This window comes from Cervus elaphus, chromosome 11 (assembly GCF_910594005.1).
Source record: "Cervus elaphus chromosome 11, mCerEla1.1, whole genome shotgun sequence".
Lineage (NCBI taxonomy): Eukaryota > Metazoa > Chordata > Mammalia > Artiodactyla > Cervidae > Cervus > Cervus elaphus.
Window position 1 is genome coordinate 37,105,095 of NC_057825.1, and position 11,843 is coordinate 37,116,937.

Consider the following 11,843-nt stretch of genomic DNA (forward strand, 5'->3'; position numbering starts at 1 on the left):
CACAGAAATCTAATTAAAATAAATTAATAGAAACAGAAAATTTTAAAGGATAATACAAAATGCAAGCCCTCCTTTTAAAAAGAAAATTCAGATTCAACAGAAATAATTTTTTTGGGGGGGAGTGTCAATTGCTATGAAAATTTCTAAACACTGACCTTTGTTTTACACTTAGCTCGTCATGCGTTGATAGTGACCTGTTTGCAGAATGACCTTGTCCTTGGACCCCACTGTGGGCTCTGCAGTGAGTGATTCATGCACTGAAACTTCTCCTGCCTGATACCAGTCTTTTATCCCTCAAGGGGTTAATGCTGGTGCAATTCTGTTAACCTCACACCCTCACCTCTCTCTGAGGTTAGGACACTGATTCCTGAAAATTCTTATTTGTCACAGTTGCTGGCACACCTTCTGGGGGAAGACTCAATCCTCTCCTGAACCTGGGTTAGAGGGATCCAAAAGCGGTTAGTCTGGTCTTGTGTTTCCCCACGCTTTTTCCTTCCTGGTATGGACTATCAGGCAAAGCTTCCTCCAGCCCACCTCCTTCCCAACAAGTTTCTTCCAACATTTACATTTGTAAACATCAGGCACCTAAAGGCAAGCTCTTACTTTTTTGTCCTTCACTGCTTGTGACATGACAAACGGGGTCCCTTGGCTTCAGAACCCAGCCCAGGGTCATGACCTCCTGACCAAGTGCTGACTCACACTCAGTTTCCAGTCTGGGCCTGAAAACATGGCATCTCAACACAAGCATCGGTGTCTTGTGGGGCTCAGAGAACAACATGCCCTTCACAAGATACTCCTGCTCTAAATTTTAGGATGAGGCAACATACAAACATATCTTTAAAGAAGTATTCCTAAGTCACCTTCAGGAAAGTCTAGACCCACATGCGGCTTGCTGGAAATTCTTGCGTGTCTTCCATGTATAACAAGCTGTTCAAGAAATTGGCTTATTCCCAAATCGCCACAGCTCTCCACAAAGGGCCAAATGGGTCTCGGTCATATTTGGAAATGCACTTTGACCATTGTGAGTGAGCAGTGTTGGAGCAGGCCAGTAAAACAAGATAATGCAAATGAACAGAGGCTTGCTAATCAGGGCACAGATATTAGCCAGCGAAGCCTAAAGACATGCTGTCTGACCTGAGTGCTTCCTTGGCTCCCCAGAGGCAGTTGGACTTCTCCATCACATTCTGCAGGTCAGGATCCATTTGAACTCAGCAAATCAATAGTCAGAACCTCAATCTTCACCTTGCCCTATTGGCTATACCTGCCTTCTCTGTAGATGTTGGGGGTAAGAGACAGCTTTATGATGGGGAGGGGGATCCCTGGTGCCAATGATCCCAAAGAGGCCTTAGAACATTAACTGGAAGAGCAGCACCAGGTGAGACTCTGATCTCTTCCATGCCTCGGGTCCCTGCCCTGATGTTCATTCAGATGTTCACTGAGGACCTACTGTGTGCAGGCACAGCACCGTGTCACATACAACATGTGGTTGTTGACCCACCAGTAAGGGTAGAGTCACGGCTCTGAAAAGGAAATGAAATCAGTACATCCCTGCTCACAGGTACTGTGGACCTGTAGAATCCTCCTACAGGATGACTGATTCCCGGAGAGCTCTGGCATCTCGCCACAGCCCACTGAGTTGTCTGAGTAAAACTGGAATAGAAACCTAGGCTCCTTGCACAATGGCTCTGTCTACATGATAAAAAGCATCGGATTGAAAAAATCATCAATTCCATTCTCTTGACAGTTGGAACAAAAGAACAAGACTAAGAATCAGCCTTGCCTGATTTATCTTGGGCAAAGCTATCTTTCTTTTGCGTAACGGGCATTGTACAGTGTTCATGGTATGTCAGATTTGGAATTAGAAAACCCAGAGGTGGCTGGGTTTGCTACCTCTTACCGTGTGGCCATGGGCAGACACTTTACCATTTCCCAGCTATCTGGATTACCTGTAAAATGGAGATGGCATATCCTGTGCCCACTCTCAGGACTCAAAGAGACAACGATGTGAAGTGACTTGAAGAAACTCTAAAGCAGGGGATGGCATTCTGTGATCCATGGGTCAAACCTGGCCCACCATTGGTTTTTGTAAACAAAGCTTTATTGAAACACAGCCATGCTTACCCATTTATGTATTCATGACTGCTTTTGCAACATACAACAGTGCAGTTGAATAGTTGGAACAGAGATCATATGACCCGTAAGTAAAAATATTTAAGGCCTAGCCCTTTCCCTCATAGCTCAGTCGGTAAATAATCTGCCTGCAATGCAGGAGACCTGGGTTTGATTCCTAGGTCAGGAAGATCCCCTGGAGAGGGAAATGGCAACCCAACTCCAGTATTCTTGCCTGGAGAATTCCATGGACAGAGGAGCCTGCCAGGCTACAGTCCATGGGGTCACAAGAGTCGGACACAACTTAGCGACTAAACCACCACAGTCCTTTACAGAGAAGTCTGCTTTAAAGCACTATCTAACCCAGATGTATTGTTGCTACATGGCAGTAGGCACAGGGGTAAGCTCCAAGGAGGAATCCACAGAGTAAAATGTGGTTAATTTAATTCATCACTGAGAATTTATCTTAATGCAACAGAATTTTATCTCTAATTGATTCATTGTTATTTTTTTTAACAGACTCTTAACATTTTGAGTTTCATTTGTGCCTCAAAAAGACTTAAAGATATGGCTTGCCATTTCTCTCTGCTAAAGTCAGGTCTCTAATGCATTTTTTACAGGTGTTGACATCAGGCATTCCTGAGAAGATTTCAGGTGGCTTTGTGGGTACTGATGACGAATAGGAAAACCCATATCTCCATGTACAGATCATGACTGGTTCATGAAAGGGGAAATGATTTTACAAAATTAATGGTTGGAAAGGATCTTGAAAGTTTTTACCATTTAGACATCTGTCTGCATTTAGATTGCATTTTTAATAGAAAATCCCAAGACTTTGTCTTTCAGGAAACAATAAAGAACACAGTCCAACTATGAACTATTTTGAAGGCAAGAATAAGATTTGTTTCCTGGATTTGCAGAAGCCAGTCATGAATAAAGAAATGGTTGATATGTGTTTGCTGACTAGCTGACTGAATGAATGAATTGATGTTTCATTTGTAAAATGTAAAGAATCATAAAACCTGCCCTCCCCACCCCTCCTAATATGAAGCTGAAGGAGAAAAGGACAGGAAAACTTTTTGTGAGATATCGACCATGTGACTGCTCTTCTGTTTTTCTGATCACATCCCTGGGACTGGTTTAGGCTGAGACTTGGTTTCAGTGGCCTCCCTAACAGCACCGCTTCTCACAGGCTGGCTGTAGGGGGTGGTATGCAGGATCTAAAGCAAAGTGCCCTGAGGCACAACGTAAAATCAAGGGCGGCTTCAAAAAGCAAAGGAGTCTCCATAGCAACCAGGTACCTAGAGAGGATGCTGGGTTTGGGGTTGGTGGGGAGAAATGGCAGGAAGCTCCCTGCCTTCACTGGTAATGCTGGGGTGATTACATGACTATGTGAAGATATAAGAACTTGGCTGATGGAGTTCCCTGCCCACTCTCAGCTGCCTCATCTTCCACCTGACTCTGTGAGACACTACACAGCCACAGATCTTTGTAGAAGTGCAGACACCCCCAGAACAGGAGTGTACACCCTAAGTTGCCATGTAACTTTCCATGGGCTTAAGAACCTTCACTGGGCCCCTGCAGAAGGCAGACCCTGATATCAGTCACTCTTTGCAGCTGAACTGAACATCAGGCTAGAAGGAATTTGGTGTCCTGCCTTTCAGTGCTCCTGAGCAGCAGTTCCAGCAGATCTAGCTGCCCAGACACACTAGGGTGAGCCCTGGGGCATCTTTTTCGCACATCTTCTTTTTTTACTTTCTTACAGGCTCTTCGACTGGAACCTCAGTGGGGTCACGCTCTTGCCCTCTCGCCTGCTTCTGCTCTTAGAGTTCCCACCCCAGGAGACAGCAGCACCCTGGTCTTAGAGCCATTCCCTACTCTGATTTCTCTACCACCTCCCACACTTTTGAAGAACCAACCTTTTTGATCTTTCTCCCTTCTGGACATTTCAAAACACATCTCAATAGGAAGGAGTTTTAAAACAGATGTAAATGAGTTCTTTTTTTTTTTTTTTTCAGAAGTATTTGCATCTTAAGAGAGTCACAGGCTTTGAACTGCATTATTTGATTAAATAAAAATAGATTTCCTTCCCCTCCTCCAAACAGAGGGTGGCCTCAAACCCACATGGTCAGGTTCTCAGGGTTTGGGCCTCTTTCTGGGTAAACAACACACAGCACACACCCTCTGCTCTATCCCAACACACCTTTCAGTCGCACACAAACACAAGATGTGTCTTGCCCTCTCTGGTTCAAATTGCATCTATTCTTCAAAGCTCAGCTCATTTCCCCTTATCCACAAAAGCCTTCTCTGGCCCTCTGGCACATTTTTGTTTCTCCTCACAGCTGAGTTACTTGACAGATGCACAGATTTGATACACCTCAGGAAAGGTATTCTCAGGACATCTGAGCTTGTGTGACTGTATGAGAAGGAGACTGTTGTAAAAGGAGCAGCAATGAAAAAACAACCCTGAATCTGCTATGACCTGGGAGGGGAGGACGATGCTGGGTAACAGCACTTCCTGCCCCAAAAAAACCTTGGTCCTGAACTCGAGAAATGGATGGCCTCCCATCTCAGGCTATGATTAGCACTACTCCAGAAAACCAAGCTATGCAATTAGACACCCAGGCAACACTTTGGAAAAAGGAAGACAATCAAAAACATCTTTGGGGGGACTCCCCTGGCTGTCCAGTGGTTAAGAACCTGCACAGGGGCACGGGTTTAATCCCCAGTTAGGGAACTAAGATCCCACATGCTGCACGGTGTAGCCAAAAATAAACAAATAAAAATAAATTTTAAAAAAAATCTTTTTGGGAAAACTATCTGGTAGTCAGTACTAAAGGTAAACATACATACATCCTCTGACACAGCAATCCCTGGGTATTACCTAACAGAAATGCTTGGACTTGTATACCATGAAACATGTACAAGGAAATTCATAACAGCATTATTCAAGATAGCCCTGAACTGAGAACTCCCCACAAGGCCATAAACATGGATAAATAATACTGGGGAACATTCACACAATCGAATGCTACAGAGCATGAGAGTGAACAGCCATGAACTACACCCAACCCTACAGGTGAAAGTTACAAACTCAGTACAGAGCAAAAACATCCAGACACGGAAATCCAATGATTCCGTTTACATAACTTCCCAAAAAAGGCAAAACCAGTCTATGTGTTAGAAATCAGCTTAGTGGTTACCCTCAAGGTGGAGAGATTTGTCCCCAAAACAGTTGTGCAGCTAAGAGTTATATCAATTCTATCCCTTCCTACTGATTGTTGCGATGGTCAGTAGAGAGATTTACAGTGGAAATTAAAAAGCGATAGATTCAACTTGTTAACCAAGTCTTTATTAGACTCCTCTCCATGGGCCTTTGATGGCAGGGGTGCAGGATGAATCAGAATTTCCGCCCTCAACTACGTCACAGGCCTAGAGAGAGGGCTATCTTCTCTTCCCTGTGATGCTCACTCTGTGTAATGTTCAGTATCCAGCCCACCCAAGAATCCTCACTCTCCAAAGTTAGAGGTACCCTCCCACCCTGCCAGGTCCAGAAGATCACCTCAGACTGAGACACTTAGGTCCACTCCACTAGCTCAAAGTTAGAATCACAGTTCTAGCCCCGAGCTCCTATAGATTGGACCTGACAAGTCTGGAACAAAACTGTTTAACCAGTATCCAGTCTGTGTCTCACTCATGCAGGCAGTATCTCCCTCTGCCTTCACGGCACAGACTTACACGCTGAGCCGAGAGCTAACCACCTCCCTCCACAGCCATCGCCAGCCTCCGATGCCCAGAGGCCAGCAAAATGCTTCAGCATTGTGATTTCCAGATTTCTCGTATAAGCCAAGGCCCCCCTTTAGCACCACACTGATACCTATCACGTGAGGGACCATTTCACTCTCGCAGAAGGTGAGCATTGTCATCAGTGTTTCTTCGCATCTGATTTCACAGAGGACATCAAACCAACCTCACTTTATATTAGCACCCAGAGAGCAGCCTGCCTCCCGGAACATCAGACCCCACGGGGTCCCAGGCCCCTTCCAGCTCCCTCCTCAAATAGAGCAGGCTCAGAAGATCCCTGGAAGGGCCTGAGCCCTGGGAAATGACAGCAACTCGCAGCATTGCTAACTCTACCAAATCACCATGGATGGAAATCAGAGCTGGAGGGACCCCAGGAATCACCCAGGTCCAAAGACCCCCTGATCTGAATGAGGAGACAGAGCTCAAAGGGCTGAAGTCTACTGTTCTCGGTTACACAGGTGAGCAGACGCAAAGCTGAGAACACAATTCAGATCTCCAGATGCCAAGGCTCTGCCTATATAGACACTCAGACCTGCAAAGTTCATATCTGGAAAAGCCACTACCTCTCCTTTTCCGAACCCAGACCTCACAGAGGACCCGAGGGGCTCTAGGCTAAATTGGACCCACCTTTGAAGCCACAGAAATTTACCTGCACAGGAGATCTTGCTTCTTTAAGAAACTGGACAGGCTCTAATCCCAATGCAGATAGAACCCAGCTGCCAGAGATAGCTCCTTATATAAGGTCCTTTCTAGGCACAGGTGTTGGGCTGAGTCTGAGTTCCCGCCTCCCGGAGCCTTGGCTCCTCCCCACCCTGCTCCTTCCCCCTCCCCCCCCAACTTCTCTGAAAGGGCGGGGAATGCCTGGGGCTTTGTGATGTTATCATACAAATCCAATTATTTTCTTGAGCTAACAGAAGAACAGAACATGTTCCAGTAACACCAAGAGAAGGGTTAGTCATCTTCTCACTTCCAGTCTCAGGAGGTTGTGTGACGATATGGCTTAGAGCATTATTTCATTGCAGGAAATAACACAATTCTTATTTTCTTTTTCGGTCTTCAGAGTTTGATGCCGCAACAAGGGATATTCCCCGCTGAGCAGGAACTTTGTGACTCCTTTTTGCTATTGAAAGAGCCCCCTTCCCTTCCCAAATCTACTCCCAAGTCCCACTAGTCTGCCAATTTGGTCTTCATGGTTTTGACTACTCAACGCTAGAAACAGTGACCCCTATCGACTGTTTCCTTCCGTTTCACACTGGCTATTCCTCCAAACAATTCCTGTCACTCATGTGGCTGCTCTTTTATGAAGACATCTCCTGGGTTCCCATCATGACTTGCACAGATTTTCATCAGAGTGTTTAAGTCAGTTCTAGCTTGTCTGACTCCATGTTTGCACATCTTGGATCCCAAGGCCCCAGAGCAATGGCTGGCACCCAGTGGGTGCTCAATACATGGCAATGGAATTAGAGTCCCTTACCTCTAGAACTGCTCCCTCCTCTCCCTTCCTACCTGCTTCTCTGCAATGGCCTTTTGCCCTGACTCTAATCTCTCACACCTTGCTCCTTCTGTACAACTACCACCGTACTCACTTTAGTAATGTATGTTGTTGTTTTTAGCCCCTCAGCTGTGTCCAACTCTTTCATGACCCCATGGACTGGAGCCTGCCAGGTTCCTTCTGTCCATGGGATTTCCCAGGCATGAATACTGGAGTGGGTTGCAATCTTCCTGATTCAGGGATTGAACTCATATCTTCTGCATTGGCAAGTGGGTTCTTTACCACTGAGCCACCAGGGAAGACCCATTTCAGTAATACTGATAAAGAAAAGAATACTGATGATATTAGCTGTTGTGGGCTTGACATTTGTATCTTCCTGAAAATTCACATGTGTGCATGTGAAGCCACTTCAGTCATGTCTGACTGTTTGCAATCCTATGGACTGTAGCCCTACAGGCTCCTCTGTCTGTGGGACTCTCCAGGCTAGAATACTGGAGTATTTGGAATAAGGAAAGAAATGAGTCTGTAGTGATGTGGCCCTAATTTGATAGGATTAGTGTCCCTATAAGAAGAGACACGAGAGGGCCCACACTCACTCACTCACATGCTCTCTCTCTCTCTCTCTCTGTGCCCTGAGGAGAGGCCATCTGAGGATTCACTGAGAAAGCAGCCATCTATGAGCCAAGAAGAGTGTTCTCATCAGAAGCTGACCCTGCCAGACTTCATCTGGGATCTCTATCTTCCAGAACCACAAGAAAACATATTTCTGTTGTTTAAGTTACCAAATCTAGAGCATATTAGTATGGCCGCCTGAGCACGCTGAAATAATAACCAGCATTTACTGGCACATCTGACATCCCAGGTACAACGCCAGGCACACTGCATATAGAATCTCTGAATCTTCACAACTTTTATCATCTCCCTTTTACAAAGGCGAAACTGAGGCCCGGAGCAGTAACTTGATCAAGATATCCATAACTAGTAAATAGCAGAGAGGTGACAAAGTCCCAGGGATGTCATATTCCACTAACTTTTCATCATGTTGATCAAGAAAGTGTGTCTCCATTACTCCCAAGTCAAATCCAAAGCTTCGAACCTTTGGCCAGAACTCATGTTTACAGAGCCATCTCCTCCTCATGCTATTTGGTCTGAAAGTGGTGTGGGGTTAACAGGAGCAATGGTTTGGGGGAGTCAAAAGACTAGGGAGTAAAATTCTGCTGGTTTAGCTAAGGAAAGTTCAATTTTCTTTTCTGAAAAATCAGTTCATCGCCAATTTAAGACTCCCATTAAGGCATGAATTCAAACATGTTTTATAAAATATACAGAGTTCATTATTAGAGAAATGCAAATCAAAATTACAATGAGATACCACCTCACACTGTTCAAAATGGCCACTGTCAAAAAATCTACGAACAATAAATTCTGGAGAGAGTGGGGAGAAAAGGGAACCCTCTTGCACTGTTGGTGAGAATGTAAATTGTGTACTGCCAGTATGGAGATAGATTCCTTAAAAAACTAAGACTAAAACTACCATATGATCCAAGAGTTCCATTACTGGGCATGTACTCTGAGAAAACCATAATTCAAAAAAACACATGTGCCCCAGCGTTCAAGGCATCACCAGGACATGGAAGCAACCTCGATGACAATTGACAGATAAACAGATTAAGAAGTTGTGGTAAGTATTTACAATGGAATATTACTCAGTCATAAAAAGGAGTGGGTTTGAGTTAGTTCTAGTGAGGTAGATGAACCTAGAGCCTGTTATACAGAGTGAAGTAAGTCAGAAAGAGAAAAACAAATATCATATTACTGCATATATATGGACTCAAGAAAAATGCTACTGATGAACCTATTCACAGGAATCTAACCATTCTCTGCATTGATTCCTTTTTTGTGGTTGTAAGAGTAAAACAAGAAAATCAGGAACTGTTATACTAAGTGTTACTTCTGGCAGCACTATAGATAGGGATTTAAAGTCCTGGTGTTTATGGCAACACCAAAGCTTCATAAAATAAATTGACAAGTGCTCCAATGTTTCTTGCTGCTTGATCTTTATTCAGTTGGTTGTAGGTCTTTAAAACTAGGATCCAACAAAGGAAAGAGAAGGGATTTGATTTGTGAGTAGAAGAAAGGAAAAGGAAAAATTGGTGGTTCCATATATAACTTTTAAGCATTAGAAATTTTTCCAAAAACCAAGATAATAAAAAGAGGCTTTGTGGGCTAGCTCATAAATTAAAAGTCATCTCCAAGGTTCCAAAGTAAATTCTAAGACCTAAGTTATTAATTTCTTCACACTGAAAATATATTCAGAATGTCATATGAAAATATTCTTGAAAAAACTCACCGGGAAGTTTGGAAATAAAAACAGACAAGGTATTTTTTCAGCAGGAGGGTGTTTCCTTACATTGTCAGAGACTTAGTTAGAATTTGAAGGACATTGATTTCTAACCCATAGCCCAAGTGAACTTGAATTGTCAAGGTGTGCTGTATCTGGGAAGGGCTTGGGGAGGCCCCAGGAGCCATTCAGATCAGGGAGGTAGGGCAGGCATCAGCACAGAATGGTCTGGAATGGTCGAGGGTAAAAGATGCAGAAATACACTGAGGTCCAAGTCTAGGCAGGCAACATCAGAGAGGGTCGAAAACAGCTTGGCGACCTGGCCACAGGGCACACCTGGATTCCTAGGAAAGTAACGGATGTATGGCTGACCTCTGTCTCTCAGGGCAGAGGGTCTGAGGCAGGGAGCTCTTCATGGTTTAGTGTGTGTGTGTGTTAGTCGCTCAGCCCTGTCTGACTCTTTGTGACCCCAAGGACTATAGCTGCCCGGCTTCTCTGTCCATGGGATTCTCCAGGCAAGTTTACTGCGGTGGATTGCCATTCCCTTCTCCAGAGGATCTTCCCAACTCAGGGATCCAATCCTGGTCTCCTGCACTGAAGGCAGATTCTTTAGCATTTGAGCTATAGGGAAGTCATGGTTTAGAATGTAAGGCAATTGCTTATCAGAAAACCAAACAAGAGCAGAATTATTGAACCAGATGTCAAGAGCACATAAAATATCCAGATTAGGCCCTGGTTATTTCCCCAGTCTTGGGGCAGAATTGGTGGCTAAACGATGGATGGATGGAGGTGAAATAGGAGCAGAAGCAAGAGAACCCTCCGTCACCCTCCATTCAGGTTACTGTCTTCTTTACCTTACCTTCTCTGACCTAATATTGACCCAGGGGAGCAGGTCTGTGTAGCACGTGGGATCATACTGGGCAATGCCTAGGACACATGTATTTATGACATATATATCACATATGGTACATAACATTTCAGTTAGATAGGAAGTACATTTTCGCATTTCTCTAGCAAGTTCACACAACATCTGTTAATCTAGCATGCTGACCTCTTTTTTTTTTAACATGCTTTCCCCCATGACCTTTGGAAAGAATTTGATAACCTAACTCATGAAAAGATAGGCATGATTAATGACAGTTAAATTGTCAAATGCCAATGATTCAATGACAAAACATAGGCCTTGAAACCTAGAACTTCTATTAACAATAAGCCTAGGGGAGAACTTGTTCACATGATGGGCCTTCCTGGTATCCCACTCAGATCATATAATTATGAAGTTATGAATTATTCTTCCAAACAAAGACTGATCAAAGAGAGAAAATAAATAAACAAAAAAGTCTACTTTATGATTTGTTTTTTCATTTCTTTTTTAGCTTCTAGTCTGGTTCCCTGACAAATAAAAACGTTGTCTAGACTTTTTCCTTTCAGCGCCTCACAGGGTACATTTATTGTTTTCTGCTTCTATTCTTAATTGTGATAGGAACTATTAAACTTGTCCAAATTGATAGGCAACTACAGAACATACTACCACTCTTCTTCTCGACCTTTATTTTGTTCCTGACACCACTTTCCTCTGAGTGTCTCACAATTTTACCTCTACTTATCTGTCAGTATGGGTTTGTTTATTTTCCATTTGACTTGTAACCTCGACTATAGCTATTGGCAGTACATTTGTCTGCCATTATATGCTCGTGGCAGGGAAAATTGGTTGCTAAGGAGAACAGTGTGGTTTCTATATTTCCTTCCAAGAGGTAGTGCCAAGGTTTCTGTCAAGAAAGAAGCTCTGATGGTAAATAAACCATGACTAATCTCAGGGGTACCAAATGAGTAAGACATGGTGCCGAATGCCCAGAAAATCCAAGAAAGGAAGGGGAAAAAGTCCCAAGGCCAGTAGCATCTCACCCAGGGTGATGACTCCATAGAACTGCTGATAGAGTAGCTCCAATTCTTGAGAGTTCTGCATACAAGACCCTCTAAAAGTGGTGTCTCTAGCTTGCAGGTTTCCAGGTCACCAATCAAAGGAAACCCTCACCTTAACAATTGTGTCTACTAGCTATCCTCAATCTTGCATTTTCTTAAAATAAAGATTTTTCTCTA

The 11,843-nt window shown here is 43.9% G+C and overlaps 1 protein-coding gene across 1 annotated transcript in view; it reads right to left on the reverse strand.

Moving 5' to 3' along the window:
• The window catches only part of CAPN14 (calpain 14), a 38,163-nt gene extending 31,580 nt beyond the window's left edge, over positions 1-6,583 (reverse strand). Inside the window, exon 1 of the mRNA XM_043916321.1 lies at positions 6,563-6,583. The gene's annotated coding sequence lies outside the window, so the exon portion shown is untranslated. The remainder of the gene's footprint in view (positions 1-6,562) is intronic.
• Positions 6,584-11,843: the final 5,260 nt, after the last annotated feature.